The 18,179-nt window shown below is 40.2% G+C and overlaps 1 long non-coding RNA gene across 3 annotated transcripts in view; it reads right to left on the bottom strand.

Annotated features, from left to right (window-relative positions):
- Positions 1–18,179, bottom strand: part of LOC116912903 — a 214,899-nt gene that overhangs the window by 21,000 nt on the left and 175,720 nt on the right. For all 3 annotated transcript variants that reach the window (XR_004389488.1, XR_004389489.1, XR_004389491.1), the window contains one exon: positions 7,096–7,240. This is a non-coding gene — a long non-coding RNA (uncharacterized LOC116912903). The remainder of the gene's footprint in view (positions 1–7,095; positions 7,241–18,179) is intronic.

Here is an 18,179-nt window from a genome sequence, read left to right on the forward strand (position 1 = left end):
TCACATATTGACATTTCATTTAGTTCTAGAAGGCTAATAAGTTTACATCATTTTTGGAAGAGGTGTCACGGTTAAAAACACTAGTGTATGGCAAATGGACAAAGCTGAATGTCTCATCTCACTGCAGACCACACGCAAACATGGGGCAAGTGACTGCTAGGGACGCTGGGGAATTCTCTCTCCTGTTTGTATGCAGATGTCTCAGAATGAATGATGAGAGTCTGAGCTCCTTCAGCACCATTCACACCCAAGGATTTGTCCTCCTTTCCAGATAAAACACCTGATGAAAGCAGTGTTTTCAGGCAAAACAGAAACTTGGAGCTGCTTGGAAACTCCCCTGTTAGAATTCCAGAGAGGAGGCTTTACTCTATTCCTGCAGTTCTGCTATCAGTGCAATCAATTACACAACGTTGACTGACGAAACTCCCCCAAGTATAGTTGAGGAAAAACAATAAAATTTCCTCAAAGATCTGGGCGTGAAACGTCTCAATATTTCATAAGCACCGAGATATTTACAAACAACCACAACATCTGGTATCATTTTGAAATCATGCCTGCTACCATTTATCTGGAAGAGGTTAGAATCTTCTCAATCCATAAAACCTTCTTCCCATCAGGAACATGGAAAAGGCATTATATCACCTTATCAATAGGTCATTCTCTCAGCTATTATTTCCCTGTGATTGCACTGACTGTTAGTGACTATGTCTTGGACCTTCTATTATGTGGGAAATCAACCAGCTAAAAACCCTCATTCAAACACTCCCCTTCCTCATAGCAACTTCATAATAAAATGATGGTGGTCTCCTCCCTGTTCCCTGCAAAATGTAAGTAACAATTCAAGGCTACATTTGAGAGCTTGCTTAGGGGTTTTTCCTTAGGTTGCTTACTAATCAGACTATTACTGTTATCCAGAGGGGCGAACGACAGGAGAGCACTTGGTTCCTCCCGATCCTGCAAAATAATTACAGGAAGATAGGGGTGGATGGGACTTCTTGTCTTCCTAAAGGCTTTTGCAGAATGTACAGAGAGAGAGAGAGAGAGAGAGAGAGAGAGAGAGAGACAGACAGACAGACAGACAGACAGACAGACAGACAGACAGAGACACACACACAGAGAGACAGAGATACATACACACAGACACACATACAGAGAGAGAGAGAGACAGAGACAGAGAGAAGAGACAGAGAGAGACAGAGACACATACACACATACTCAGAGAGAGAGACAGAGACAGAGACAGAGAGAGACAGAGATACATACACACACACTCAGAGAGAGAGAGACACAGAGACAGAGACACAGAGAGAGACAGACACACACAGAGAGACAGAGATACATACACACAGACACACATACAGAGAGAGAGTAAGAGACAGAGACAGAGACAGAGAGAAGAGACAGAGAGAGACAGAGACACATACACACACACTCAGAGAGAGAGACAGAGAGAGACAGAGAGAGACAGAGAGAGACAGAGAGAGACAGAGAGAAATTTGAGAGGCTCCGTTCATCTGGAATTCAGGGAAACTTTGTCCTGCCCGGGTTCTATACCTTTAAATGTTATGTCTTCTCCCTCGTGTGCTCTCTATTTTAGACAGCTACATTTGGCAAAGTTTCTGAGTATACCGTGTCAATTTTATAAAAACTAAAAATATTGTTGAAAAAATATTATCCCAAGAACATACGTAAAATTATAAATATTCAGCACATCAAGCTTTTGATATACTTTGGTGCACATGAACTGAGTAGCTGTCAAAATTACAACAGGCAACTCAAGTAATTATGCAGATTTATGCAAAACATTAACAAGAAGAATTAAATGCACAAATGAGGTGGCTACACTTGAATTGTTAAGATTATGAATAATTACCATGAATCTTTTTGCTCTTAATATAACTTGTTTTTGATAAACAAAGCCTTAATTATCAGAATACTTTTGAGAATTTTGGTGACCTTCATTAATCTTACAAAACAAGTCTCTTGTGTTCTGCATTGTAAAAGGCACATGCTCAGAATAAGTACATGGAACCTTAAAAAAAACATATGCTAATGGCTACTGGTGAAGGATACCTCTGGTTTCCGGTACATGGCATTCTGCACACGTAGCCAACATAACCCTGAGAACCGGAAGATGCATCCAGGTGAAAACAGCAGAACACTGCTGCAGAGCTGGAGGAGAGGCTAGAGAAACCAAAGGTGGTTTCTGTTTTGTAAAACAGTGGGTTAATTTTGAAACAGAAGGAAAATAGCAGCCTATTAATTCTCCTTTCTGGGATGCAATGAGTTCAATAAATCATTTCTAAAATAACAAAATACTGAAAACATTCAGTCATAACTCTTTTTCATGTATCTCTCAGCCACCAAGTCTACTTAGACAAACACCAGTACCGAGAGTGTTCCTGCCACCTGGATCCCGAGTCGGGGTTTTCTGACTCTGTACTGCATGTTTACTCCGTTCCACTGGTAATTTCTACTCTGCCCTCTTCTCTCAGATAAGCAGTGGGACCTCTTCATGTCCCCTCAGTTAATTTCAGAATTAATTTGCAATGCTGTCATCCACACTGTAACAATCCACTGATCAACAGTTGCAATTCTTCATAACACTGTCAAACTCCCAGCTGCCACAGTGGCAAGCAGCACTGGCCTGCTCCAGACACACTGCGGGCCTGGAGACCAGTGGAAGGGAAGGACGTTGGAAGCATCTAGGCTTTAAAACTACACACAATATCTCTTCCCTGGGGAGCAAGCTGTCAGTGCAGTGGTGTTTGTCATTAAAACACACACACACACACACACACACACACACACACACACACACACACCACGAGGTTTAAATTTGAGTAAATGTCAAATAGCTTTGGTGCATAAAAATTAACTTATGGAGGTCATGCTCCGACAGGGGACAAGCTTGTACTTTGAGAATGGTCGTGCCTTTATATATCATTACATGACAAAATAGACCAGGCCAGGAAGGTCTAAATATCCCGGGGACAGTACAGATTGTGCAGTGACTCAAAGGAACAGACAGTAAATACTGCTAAATTATGCCCAGACGAGTTAATAATTCCCAAGCATATTTCTGAAGACTGTCCTGGCTAAAACACATCACCAGCGCATTGCCAAGTCCCTGCCTGCTGTCCCAGAAACTTTGAAGATTTAAAGAGAGTAACTTGCTTTAAATGATTTTCCCCCTAGGACCGCATCCAAGTCAACAGAAAAGTAGCCGCCTGGGACAATCTGCTCCCATGTCTGTCCCGCCTCTCATCCCATGTGTGACTGTGGTGGTGGAGTCACACTGGTGGCCGATGCTGCGGAAACACAGAAGGGTGGACCACAAAAAGAAAGGGAAAAAAACCCACCCTTTTCAAACTCAGAACAAAGAGACTTTATCATTATTTTTTTAAATGGGAGAAATGTATCAAAGAACTTGGATAAGATCAATAAAGTAATAACAAAATCATTTCCTCATTCATGAAAACAAAACAAAACAAAAATTCAAAGCAAGATATGCTAGCTCCTGCAGGGAAGATATTTTTTTCTTCTGCTCTCATCGGTAATTCACCAGCAATATTTCCCATCAGTTCTCTGTTCCCACATCTCAACCCCAAGACACATAGAGACACAGACACACAGACACACAGACACACACAGACACACACACATACCACAGAGACACATACATACAGACATACAGACATGGACACACATATCTTCCCAGACACACACATTACACACATACACACACACACATCACACACACACATCACACACATACATTGACACACATACACACACACATACATATCATACACATACATCGACACACATATCCTCCTAGACACACACATTACACACACACACACACACACACACCACACAGAGACACATACATACAGACATAGACACACATATCCTCCCAGACACACACATTACACACATACTCACACACACACACATGCACACACACATCACACACATACATCGACACACATAACCTCACAGACACACACATTACACACATACTCACAAACACAGAGAGAGAGAGAGAGAGACAGACAGACAGACCACACACAGTGGGGCTTTGGACTTTCGGGAGGTAGTCCCTAGCCTTACTAAGGTGAAGATACAGAAGATGACCCAAAGACATAGTTCTCACTTCTCTCTAACTCTGACAGGTAACTGGAGCTTCCTCAGATGGCCCTTAGTAACAGTGGTCAGGATAGAAGGCTCAGGCAGTCTGCTAGGTAAGGTATGTATACCCAGCCTCACATGCTAAGTCCTTGATTTCGTTGCCTGCTATGGACAAAAGTACATTTTAGTCTTGTCAATCATTCAGGATACAAAAGTACAAAATGTTCTTCTATCCAGTGAATTGCCACAGGTGACAATTATTTTGTCCTCAAAATTATAAAAGAGTAGCTAAAGACAAACAAGACTCTTAAAGTTGATGGTATTAAATCAAGTAGCAGAGAGGAAAATGCGTAAGAGTAACAGCATGTCAGTGTTTTCATGTGCTTGTGTGTGCGCACGTGTGCACACACACCCACCCACACACACACACACACACACACACACATACACACGCACGGAGAAAGACCCTTTGCCATGGTGACTGCTGTGGAGAAAGGAGACTGGGAAATGGTCAGGTCTTGCATATTGACAGCAAGTCTCAGACCTTTTATGTGAAGTGTTTCTTTCTCTTTTGTTAGCGAGCCTCCTGGTAGTATCCAGGCCAAAAAAAAAAAAAAAAAAAAAAAAAAAAAAATCCACTCAGGGAATGCACAAGGATTTCAGCTTCCTGTTTTCATATAAAATTTCATTTAGAGTCATTTAAAAAATGAATAAGAGTAGATGTCCAAGATAAATTACATCCAATTATAGTGTCTAAATTTGAAGGATGTTTCCAAGAACAATCCACTCATCCATCCAACATTCATTCAAAGCTTTATTATGCACTGCCGAATGAGGTGTCAGTCTCAGAAGCCCACATTTACATGGCATATTGGCTGTTGCTGTTTGATGGTATCCTGAACATCCAAGGCTTTAATCATGCCTGACTTGGGGAGAATTCAGCAAGAGGGACATAGAGCTATTTGGTCTTGATCTCGGATTGCCGAAGAAGCTCGAATTCACACCATTGTTACAAAGATACAGAGGAATCCTCTCACAGGATTGCTTTAAACAACTGCCCTGTTCCTAAGATGGCGTTCACCACACTCTGTCTTCCTCCAAGAACTCTGAAGAGTTACTTCTCAGTTCCACTGCAGTGAGGCAGGGCCTCACAACTAGATCCAAAGGATCAAAGTAAAGCAGCGTGGGCCATTGGATTCCCAGGATTCTCTGCCTTGTCGAGAGCATGGCAGGGGGCAGGGACCAGCGCTGTAGTAACAGAAGGCTACACATGAGCACCCATCCCTAAGTCCTCACTGGCTTTCCCTGGAGAATTGTGTAGACCTGCAGTGGACTTTTTATGAACAGGAAGACAGAACCATGTGGTGCTCTTTGTCACTTCTCATGCCTAAGCCCAAATCTTCTTTAGTGGTCATACAATGACCACAGAGACCTCAGTGCATCCTGGGTTCTAAGTCCACAGCATACCTGCTTTGTACTGTGCATGAAGTCGTACCATGAAACACTAAACACTAGCAAGCATTGCCTAACATGCCGTTGCCCAGATCTACAAACTCTACGTGCAATGGATTGCAGCCTTTTCACTACACATACAAAGTCTGATGCCAGTAGAAACACAGTGGCTTAATTGTAAGAAACAAATACTTTGAATGTTTGCTGTTGTTGTTGTTCAGGATGTAAGGATCTAATTAATGCATCTGTGTTGTGTTAGAGTATTTGATTTTAAAAACGCAAATTTTGGGAATTGCTGCTTGGAGTTTCGTTAAATAAATTGAAATTAAGATTAGGATAAAATTCCTAACAGTTTCTGTAATGACCCTCAAAATCCGTGTGCAGATTTAGACAGTCCAGTGTCTTTGGGATTGATGAACATAAAATCAAAATCACCGTTTACCATGAAAACCATTGACAATGGTCTAGGCTCTACAATATCAAATAGTCAGGCACGATCTGATTTGTTATGCAAAAATAAACACATCCATGTCATTAGCATTTAAACTTGCTTGACTCTTAATGGTAAAATCTTATGTTTGACAAAACATTGTGTTAATTGTGTGTGCACATGTGTGTTTTGTTTCGGTTTATTCTTTTTTATTTCATTGTTCAGAAACAGAATTTTGCTGTGTATCCAATGGTATATTATCAATAAATATTTTATTTACAGGCCTATTTTATATATTTTCAATAGTTGGAGACACCGAAAATTTTCTCTGGTTAAAAGGGGTCAGAAGTGGAAAAAGTGTAAGGTGCTCCACCTTAGCCTAATAACACTGTGCCCGTTATTTCGTGTTCTGAATAATGCATATTTATTTATGGTTTTTACAATATTACATCACTGCAATACTGTTAGGAGTGCTAGGTTTGGGGAAGATGCAAAGAAGAGGCAAGAACCCATTTGCTCGTGAACATTTCCACCAAAACCAATCTAAGCCTCCTATTTAGCCACATGCCCTCCCTACTTTTCCTTGTTGTGAGAAAATACCGTAACAAGAACAACTTAAGGGAGAAAGGGACTGGTTTGGCTTACAGTCCCAGAGGAATACATTCCATCTAGATGTGGAAGTCAAAGCACCAGGCAGGAAAAGCATGGTGACTATACCAGGAAGCTGTCTGGAAGAAAAGAATGAAGAGGAAGAGAGAGGCCACCCTAGTGAACCACTTCTGCAAGGCTCTAACTCCTAAACACCTTCCCAGACAGAGTCATCTGCTGGGACCAACTGTTCAAAAGGGTGAGCCAAGGGAGGACATTTTCCATCCTACCTGCAACAACACATCCCACCTCCTTTTTCTTTTCCCTTCTTTTCTCTCTCAGAATTTCATACCTACAAATACGGTCTTTCCTCTACTCAGGAGAAGTGACGCTTTTGACTGGATGATTTACAAGAGGAAAAAGATGCTGTAAAAAAATATCGCTGACCAAGTCACAAGCTTATTGTCACTCATCAAAGCACCTATGCTTACCTCCAAATAGGGTCGTGGGTGAGTTGAGCTTCAAATCCTTTATTCACTCATCAGAGGCCTGTGCTGTCTGTGTACCCCCAGAACCACTGTGGGTCAAGATTGCAGGAAGATTCAGGAAACAAAAATGTTCCAAAGCAGCTTCCCACTGTTGGAGACAAGAATGAAAAAGAATGGATATTAGAGCAAAGGCATGATGTAATTCTATAAGTCAGTCTTAAGCACTTACACGTGAATCTCAGCAGACACAGCTTTGACCCCAGAAATAAACTGGGCAAAATTTGGAATAGGAAAATGAATCCAGAAAGAGGTTGTGCCCACTCAAATCCACTGTCCCTTGCTGATGCATTGATTTTGCAAGGATGGGCATGGATAACTTACGAATCAAGAAGAATCTATCTCACAGACATTCCGCATCTGGGTGGAAAGATGAGACTGTAGTTGTGCTAGTTAGAAGTTAACAGAGAGGGGTTGGGGATTTGGCTCAGTGGTAGAGTGCTTGCCTAGGAAGCGCAAGGCCCTGGGTTCGGGCCCCAGCTCCGAAAAAAAGAATTAAAAAAAAAAAAGAAGTTAACAGAGAAAGCTCTGTGCTAGCATCCCTATAAAGTCGGATGGGCTATCCCACACTACCCTCTCACAGGCTTTCTTTAGCTCATCAGGATGTCCTCAACTATTCCTGAAGCGGAACACAGTTCTGGGGGGACACAGCGATTGTTGACAGGTGAGCGGGAAAGATCCAGGCAGTAAGAAGTCCCTGAAGCTGCCTCGTATCCCAAACCTCACCTCCACAACAGGTTCTGACCCAATCTGTGTTCTGAGGAAGTGTATATGTGACATCAGGACATACATGAGCACAGGATGTCTGAGCTGACCGAGCTCTGCCTTTAATAGCTACGATCTCAACAAATCAGAGGACAACTCGGAGATGCATGTAGAAGTTTCCTCAGCTAAACGTGGCAACATTGCTCTCTTTATCACAGTGCTCAGAGAATTAAATGAAATAATATGAGAAACATAATAAGCATGTGGTTAGCCACCAAGGTCAGGAACCTTCAGATGGAACTCCAGTGTTGAATTGGACCTACACGTTCAGTTTAAAATGTTTCAAGACTGTCATTAGTCTGTTGTGTCTTTAAAACTAATTCCATGTTCAACAGAGCAGTCCAGCTGTGCATGCACGCCCTGGAAAGACCTAAATATCCATCAGGGCCCTGATTATGCCTAGAAGATGAGCAGGGCGAGGGCTCAGACAGCCTCCCCTTCAGCATTGATGGAAGGATTCAGTGCTTAAGCTGAAATGGAAAATCTTCGTTTCCTTGAAAATACAGGCCCTTAAAGTTCACAACATGTGCGACTTTAGAATCCAAAAAAAAAAAAAATCATTGCTAACAATATAGAAATATAAATGTTTTTATAGGAACATGAAGTCTCTAGTTTATATAGGCATAATATAGATTGTGTTTATATTATAATAAATGTATATATTTATAAAATTGTTCAATAAATGGTTAACAGAAAGTTTACACAAATGTTACTATGCACAATAAAGTCAAAATATAATAAAGAAGCTATACATTTTCTTTCTTTCTCTGGCTGCAACTCTTGCTTCACCTCCCACGAGCTTCACTTCCAGCCCAGGCATGAATACTCTGTTTCTGTACAATATTCTAAAGGAAACAGAGTATACCATCATTGAACCCAGAACTTCCTAAGTTTGAAATACTGTCAGAATGAAAGATGGGAAGAGTGAAAAGGGGACTGAAGCTTCCCCACTCCATGTCCCTGGCACATCACTAGAGAACCAATTCTCCTGATGCTATGTCAGAGCCATAAGCTGCAGTACTCTCTCGAACATTCACACGCCACAGTCCGGCATGGCTCTCTGGTAATCTTTCACATGGTTGGTATCCAAGAAAGTTTTCAAATACTAAATATAAAATAGACTGTCTCCCTATCTAGTCTTCCTGTTTGCTTCCTGGAATGCATAGCCCCCGTCTCACTGGTGGGTCGGTAATGATAGAGAGTATGATTGGAAAATCACTAGCTCAGACACTACATTTCAAACTCCTACTTTTTCACTCATGTCCAAACCTTGCCTCTATCTACAGGCAAATAAATGCTCAGGAGTGGAGTCATGTGTGATTTTTCCAGCTCTACTTATTTGGCTCTAATAAAAAGAATACCCCCGGGTTGGGGATTTAGCTCAGTGGTAGAGCGCTTGCCCTAGCAAAATGCAAGGCCCTGGTTTGATCCCAGCTCGAAAAAAAAAAAAAAAAAAAAAAAGAATACCCCTACCTTGCCCCTGTGTGTGTATGCCTCTGTGTGTGTGTGTGTGTGTGTGTGTGTGTGTGTGTGTGTGTGTGTATTGTGAGGGTGATGCAAACCGTGTGAGTGCATGCAGAGGGCACATGTTAATGCTGAATATCTTTTTCTATCACTCTCTACCTTACTGCCTTGAGGCAGAATCTCTAACTGAACTGGAAACTTGCCATTTCATCTAGGCTGACAAGCCAGAAAGTGAATGGGATCTACCTGTCACAACTGTCCCCTAATTTGGGGGTTAAGGACACAGACACAGACATGCTTGGGTTTTTATGTGAGTACTGGGGAGTTGAACACAGGTCTTCATCCTTATACACAGACTATTCTTAGCCATTAAGCCTTCTGTCCAGCCCCTCTACTAGAAAGAATTGTGTTTTTCATCTTGCTGCATCTGCATCTTGCATCTGACAATCATGGTATCTACCGATGAGTCTGGTATATAATATATACACAATATGGCTTATTGAAAAAGCAGGCAAATGAATCGATACATTATCCCACTGGCTCATTGAGGTTGGATCTTAATGTTTGGTGGTGGTGGTGGTGGTGGTGGTTCTCTTCCTCACGGTCAAATTTTAAAAACATCAATTTGTACTTTTCTTAGTTTTGTTACAATGCTAAATGGATGGATACACTAATAAAATCCCTTCCCTTTGACATAAATCCCATTTGAAAGAGTTGGCATTCTGTCAACAAATAAAGCAGTCAGCACATGGTAAGTTGTACTAACATCAAACATACCATAGAAATAAAACATTTGCATCCTACCCCAGAAACAAGACAAATGTATTTTTGGTAGCAAGAAACCAATTTTGAAAATAAATATGGCATTCAAGTGTCATAAAAAATTCAAAGACTTACTAGTTTTTGTACATTATATATTTCTGAAGTATGTTATTTCAGAGTTCAAGAAGACAACACACCAAAAAAAGGCCTAAACATTGTCATATGGGGACTGTAAACTTTAGAAAAGATGTTTTCAAAGTGTGACTGGTAAATATAAGCAGGAATCCAGACCAGAGGTTATCAAAGCCAAACCGCCCCCAGAATGCACTGGGCGGTGACTTTAGGACAGTCAAGTCTATGGATGTTTAGGCAGTGGACTGTGAGGGACAGCTCTCCACTGGAGGAAGAAGTGTTCAGGAGGAGGAACCACTGACATTTGCTTTGAGAATCCGAAAGGGGATACAGCTCACTAGAAACATGGGGATGCCAGGATGTCCTTCAGACCCACGTTTGTGGCAGCAGAAGAAAGACTAGTAGGAAGCCTACTCAGAGGAAGTGAACCACGTTCACTCTTATCTGCTTACTCACAACAAAAAGGTGATTCTCTTGTGTTTCTTTATATAAAAAAAGAAGGAGACAAAGTGCAGGCCGACAGGAGCTGGATGTAGATCTCTCCTGAGAGACACAGCCAGAATACAGCAAATACATAGACGAATGCCAGCAGCAAACCACTGAATTGAGAATAGGACCCCTGAAGAAGGAATCAGAGAGAAAGAACTGGAAGAGCTTGAAGGGCTCGAGACCCCATATGTACAACAATGCCAAGCAACCAGAGCTTCCAGGGACTAAGCCACTACCTAAAGACTATACATGGACTGACCCTGGACTCTGACCTCATAGGTAGCAATGAATATCCTAGTAAGAGCACCAGTGGAAGGGGAAGCCCTGGGTCCTGCTAAGACTGAACTCCCAGTGAACTAGACTGTTGGGGGGAGGACGGCAATGGGGGGAGGGTGGGGAGGGGAACACCCATAAGGAAGGTGAGGGGGGAAGGGGATGTTTGCCCGGAAACCGGGAAAGGGAATAACACTCGAAATGTATATAAGAAATACTCAAGTTAATAAAATAAAAAAAATTAAAAAAAAAAAAAGAGACAGAGGCTGAGGCAGGTGATGGAAAGATGAACAAAAGGAAATACAGACAACTCCAAAAACCTTTTAAACTCAGCATCACTGGAGGGATTTTGTTTGTCTGTCATCGTAAGAGAACTCACCAGTGTGGTTCCACCCCGTCTTGGGATACAAAAGGGGGAAACGCCCTCATTAGAAAGAAGAGGGATACACTGAGGCCTTCTCTCCTTTTTCTAAAAGATGGAATTATATTTATCTTATGTTCATCGGTGCTTTGCCTGCACATATGTCCGTGTGAGGGTGTGGAATCCCTCAGAACTGGATTTATAGACAACTGTGAGTTGCTGTGTGAATTCTGGGATTTGAAGCCAGGTCCTCTGGAAGAGCAGCCAGTGATCCTAACCACTGAGCCATCTCTCCAGACCCCAAGGAACTCTTCTTTAACATTGTGAAGTATCGTTGATTTTACTGACATCAAAATTCCATGTTTGTCAAATCTTCCAATACCATCAAGCTAAAAAAGCCAATGTGCCACATATACAAAAGATCTTAGTTAAGCTAGATTTCTTAAAATGAAACTAAATGTAAGAGGTCAAATGAATTAAAATCTTCAGCTACATAAAAAAAAAAAATAGAAAAAGTAAAAGATTTGGAAAATGTGGCCTAGAAGTGGGAGCTTCGATGAAAACCCACTTAGACGCTGTGGTGGTTTGAATATGAATGGTTCGCATAGATTCATGTGTTTGAATGGTTGGCCCCCTTGGCTAAGGAGAGACAACATTAGAAGTTAAGTGTAAAGGAAGTTAAGAGTAAAGGAAGTATGTCACTGTAGCACTGGCTTTGAGGTCTCAGAAGCTCAAACCCGGCCTCGTGTGGCTCAGGTTTTCCTGCTGCCTGTGAATCAAGATGTAGAACTCTCAGCTACCTCTCCAACACCATGTCTGCCTGTGTTGCCATGATGCTTCCTGCCATGACCGTAATGGACTAAACCTCGAAGTGTAAGCCTGCTCCAGTGAAATGTTTTCCTTTATAAGAGTTGCTGTGGTCACGGCATCTCTTCACAACAATAAAATCCTAACGAAGAAAGAAGACTTTGTTAGCTATAAGCTTCATACACTGAAAAACCTCATGATAGGGCTGTACTAAATAATTCAGTCTTCGGGATTAGAATAGCAGTACAATTTCAATATTCCAGATAATGAATGGTCCCACTTATCTATTAAAGGTATGATCTGTAATAGTTTGTTTCATTCCAATCGTTGTATTTAAGATAACACATTACACATCAAACTTCATCCAGGAAAAAAACCTTAAATAATGTGAAAACTCAAAGTCAGGCATGTTAATTGGCTTTGGTGTGTTATGTGCATAAGGGAAACTAAGAAAGGGAATTATCAGACTGTATTCAGTGTTTTAAAGTTTCTCCAGTCGGATGTGGAAAGAAGCACCTTATGCAGATGTAGATGTAAACTTCGAGCAGAAGAACCATTCCCTATTAATTTCTATTTATGTGAACTATACCTACTAATATTTACAATATTTTAGGTTAAAACTAAGACGTTTAAACTCTTATTTCTTTAAAATAACAAATCTGTAGCATGTGTATATGAATAACAGTCTAATGAGTCGTTTTCAAGTTAAACCATTTAATAAAAAAAGGAATGTGGCTTTTAGTTTTTGAAATCTCTTCAATGTCATATTTCATAAAGACATTTGTATTCTCATATCTACATTAACATTCAGTCTGTTAAGATGTCACATGTCATGTAGCCTCTGGAAGACTTCAGTGTATTTTTGTTCAAGCTGCGAATGAAAAAAGACAAATGATGTGCGTGGTGTTAGAAAAACAGTTTTGACCATGAAGGTCCCTGAAAGAGTTTCTGAGTTACTCAAGGTCTTCGAATGACATTTGTGAAGGGCTGATCTGGTACAAGAAAAATTATTAACAATTAGAATTATACAAAATTGGGGTGGATCATGTCATGAGACAAGTTAGGGTTCCCGAAGCTATTGAATAAAAGCCCCAATTACCTATCTTGTCAAGAATTTCACATATTGGGAACAGCGTATCTAATCCCATCTCCTCTTTAAGCACCTGCCATAACTCTGCAGCAATGGTAAAACTGTCCTGTGGATTCCTATTTTTAAAGTAACTTGCCATTTAAAAATACTGATGTTTTCCACTTAAACACAGTCTGTTGGTTGCTAAGGAGCACAGGGGTGTGTGGTTCAATTTTTCAGACACCCTTGCATTCTCTCTGCAGCATTTCTGATCAAACCTCACAGGTCGGGAACAACCTTGGAGACAAACATCTTGCACGAGAGTCATCTGTCACCGCTCTCTACACTTTACAGTCTCCTTGCTTGCACGCATGCTTCGTCTATACTACTTAGAGAGTTTGCCAACTCTAACCATTTTGGGAAACCCTCTCCTTCTGTATGACAGGCTTTCAAATATGTAGAGAGGGTGATTTTGTCTAAATGCCTCTTTAATGAATAGGTTATGCTTCTGTGAGATGTGCATGGCTTCACTGGGAGTTTAAGCCGTAATATGTGAGTCAAAAGCTCCTCCCAGCAAAGCATCTCAAATGCAAAAGTGGAGTAGTAGCAAAAACTTAGAGCCTTTCTCTCCACAAGAATTTTTTTAAAACTATTCCTTTAAAATACTGTGCTACGTTTTAAAGCAACTCTATCAATCACCCAAGTCGCTCTGTACATGAACAATTAATTTACTAGTCTGAAGTTGACTTGTGGAGGTATTTTTTAATCTATATCAAAATGGAGTTTTCAGGCTGATTTATAGCAGATTAATCAAGATAGAATACAAAGCGATTTTGTGTTTGGTGAAGCTACATTATGTGAAATCTGATTCAGTTTACTGAATTGATTAGCAATGAGAAAAATACATATCATAACCTGGAGTCAAAAATCTGTTTCGAGCTGACCCATCAGTTACAAATGAGCTTCCCCACCCACCTCCCACCCCAATGATAATAGAATGGGCTGATCACTCGGGGTCTCTGTGCTCAGAACACATGCACCTTAGCAGAGCGTGCTAACCAGGGCTCCCTTTCCTAGCTGCATAATTCGCACACAATTGAAACTCTGCTCTGCTTCTCCCCTCCAAAAATAAAATGAAATAAAATAAAATAAAAATGCAAGAGGGATGGGTGAATAATTAGGCTCTGTGGATGACCATGTTTGAAAAGGCATCTCAGTTACTTCCTGCTCTCGGACATGGCAACTTTCCACCCTTTTGTTTTCTGTGACTGTCTCCTTGTTGAGTCTTAGGTATAGAAACGAAATGTGCGATAGCACTTGGCCTCCTAGAAAATGTCTTCTATTTTCCCAACTGAGGATGTACTTATATTTATCTGAGACTCCAGAACCAAGAAGAAGAATTGGAAGGACACTTATTTTCGTTTATTGTTTGTTCGTTTATCAGCTTGAAGGGCAAAGTGAGAGAAATACAGACAGCTGCTTTGCCTAAACTTAGAACCCGAGGACTAAGTGAATTCTGCTCTTCCAGGCATCGCTGGAAATAATATCTACAGTTGTGCCCATAAACCACTAACATCTTTACTCTCTTCCATCGGGTAAAAACTTACTCCCCCATTGTCAACTTTTCCACTTACTAGAAAAGCTCCAACATTCTCCATCTTCTTTTTCCCCCCTATTCAATAGGTAAGATTTCCATGAGGCTAAATGCAGAGATCTTAAGAGGGCCATATAATATGTTTGGATAAATGAACATTCCATTTATTCCCGATGATATTTTAAAGACCCTAATCAAGATATAGATCACTCTTGTCACTCTGAAAGGTTGTCCTTGGTCCTACTCAATCACCATCCAACCATGTTTGAGTTTGTTCTCTAATGCTGGTAATGGCATCATGAACTTACACTGCTCACTTAACATAATTTCTGAGCTTTGTCAGGTTACTTGCACTGTCACGGTCCTTTTCCTCACAGTTCTGAGTATCGTGTCACTCTGTGAATATCTCCAAATTGGGACCTTATTGTTCAATATCTGAGTTGAATTTAGTCTGGGTCATTTGTAACCGAAACTGTTACAAATAAGGCTTTTAGTGGGGGTGCCATTTTTTATGTTTTGGGTAAATACTAAGGGGGTGGTATGGCTAGGAAGAGAGTGAGTGTATGTTTATCTTCATAAGCAACTCCCAATAGAGAACACAACAGCTTCAGTTCTCCACATCAGAACCAGTTTTTTGGTGTAGAGAATAATCATATATCTACCTTGGATAGCTATGGTTGTTATTGTGCTGGTTGTTGTTTCTTTTACTTATTGTTACTGTTGCTTTGTTTTGCTAAATTAAACTTCTTGCATTTTAATTATGTGTATATATATACATATATATGTATACATATATATACATGTATGTATATTTGATACCCATGAATTGGCCAAAGTGGGTTTTATAGTTCCCTCTTAAAATATATTAGATGTCTAGATGTTCTTTGTTCCTCTGATGCTACCACCCCCACCTCCACAACACACAAATGCATATGCTTTCTTAAAGATCGTCTTTTTTATACCTTATATGCTTGAACATTTTATTAGAATTTGTGATCTAAAGAAATTTCAAATAGAACATTCCCCGATAGAAGTAAAATAAGATTCATGCTTCAGATAAAATTATAAAGATGGGTCAGCAGTAGAATCTGTCCAAAGCCTGAGCTTTGCAGAAGAGGAAACTGAGACACAGAGTTTAAGAACCCTCTGATTAAAGGAAAGCCATTATGAGTCACAGAGGCAACATTAGTACCTTCTCCTCCTGGAGCCTAACAGTATCAGAAAACTACATTGACTTGTGGGTCATTCTAAAGCTGAAATTTCATCTCAAGGAGTAAAAGAAGAAATAACCAAAAATAGAGCTTGCACTTACTATGCCAAGGTCCTGGCATAGTAATCACCAGGACACACCTCACCCGGCCAAAAACCGAATAAGCCACGTTGCCTTCATATTATTTTCTCCTCCAAAAGCTCTTGATTTATTATGACTTTACATTCAGGTTACTAACAACATCTGCTACTTATTGAGTAATGTTTTCTAGAAAATAGTATTGTCTGAGATATTAATTATTTCCTAGATCAATGTTGTAAGTAGGGCAGGATAGTTTTTCTGTATCTTTATAAAGAGCAACTCATATAACAGGATTGATTTGTGACCAGTTTTGGCCCATACACCCCACCTCCCGGAGATTTTCCGTGGAATACCACTGGGAAGGAGACATAGCATATATTTCTGGAACCGCTCTGCTACTGATGCTCAGGGCAGCATAGCTGCTTTAAGTCCATTCCCTGGATCTGTAAGGGTGACCTCTCTGTGGCTCCCAGGTGCCGTTATCATAGTAGTGCTATCCAAGCAAGCAAAACAAAATGGATTTTGTATAGATTTATGTCAAAATCGATAAATTTTAAAAGTTGAGAAATCAGTTTTAAAAATTCCTTCAAATACAAATAACCCTCAATTTGCTACAGATCAAAGAGTTTAGCACATTGCAGAAGTATTGAATCGACAGAAAAATGTGAGCAATAAGGAACGTTAAGATCTTTTAAAAGTAAATTCTGACGCACCTTTAGAGTGAGAAGACAAGATTTATTTTTATGTTTCAAAAAACTAGATGGTTTGAAAATTCAATATGCTACATTGTATCATTTTTCTATTATTGTCTTTTCTACACACATTTCCTCTAACATCAAACATTTTTTAAAAGCACCATTTGGGACAGTTTTTTTTTTTTTAAAAAAAACAATTACATTTACCTTAGAAAAACATGAATGTCTTTTATCTCAGAAAGTGAAGCCACTTTGTAAAACTTCTGTCAACAGAAGCAAAATGTCTATCATTTCTCTTAGTTAATATATGAGTTTTCGGGGGCTTACCCATGATGCGGCAGATGCTGTACAACGTGTAACACAAAAAGTTGATTCTATCGGGCATGCAAATATTTATATCCCCATTGGCAAAGTACCTGGTTCAGCTATGTAGAAATGATGGGTTTCTTTGGAAATACTATCAGTGCCCTGAATGTACTTAAAGGCACAGTTAGACCAACACAAAACCTAGCAAAAATCTGGAAAATTAGTAAATATGAACGTAATTGTTAGATTTAAGTGTGCGTGTGCACATGCACACACACACACACACACACACACACACACACACACACACACACACAAGATCCTGACTCAATTTCAGTTTCCAAACGAACAAATAAAAGACTCTTTGGAAAAAATAACATAAATAGAAAACTTTAAAAGACTAGTATATTAGACTGGAGGTTTTAATAAATAAAGATTGAAACCTTGGCATGTATTTTTAACATTTCACATAATTGTATCACCTTTTTGAAAACAGAAAGTCTTATCACTTTGTGCACATCTGATTTTCTTCCCCCTCCTCTCCCTATTTGTTTGACTGTTTTCAGATACGGTCTCACTTTGTAGTCTTGGCTGGCTTGGAACTTGCTATATAGACCAGGTTAGCCTAAAACTCACGGAGAACTTTCCTGTCTCTGTTTCCCAAGCACTGGGCTTGAAGGTGTGAGCACCAACACGTGGTTCCTTTATTTATTTCTCTAGTGTGGAGCCAGTAAGTACAATTCATGAATCAGTTTAATGAATAATGTTAAGATCTTGATGCTTATTGACAATTCTTGGGAATTTAAGAATATAACACATGTATAAGGATGGATTCATGGTCTCTTAACCATGTTTGAGACAAAAGTCATCCTTTCTAAACACCCCAATCTCAGCTTCCAGGAAGGTTAGGCAGGAGAACTCTAAGTTGTAGGCCTGTGTGCTCTTCTGCCACAGTGAAAACACACACACACAGGCACGCACGCACGCACGCACGCACGCACGCATGCGTGCAGAGGGGGGGG

Source organism: Rattus rattus, chromosome 11 (genome assembly GCF_011064425.1).
Source record: "Rattus rattus isolate New Zealand chromosome 11, Rrattus_CSIRO_v1, whole genome shotgun sequence".
Classification (NCBI taxonomy): domain Eukaryota; kingdom Metazoa; phylum Chordata; class Mammalia; order Rodentia; family Muridae; genus Rattus; species Rattus rattus.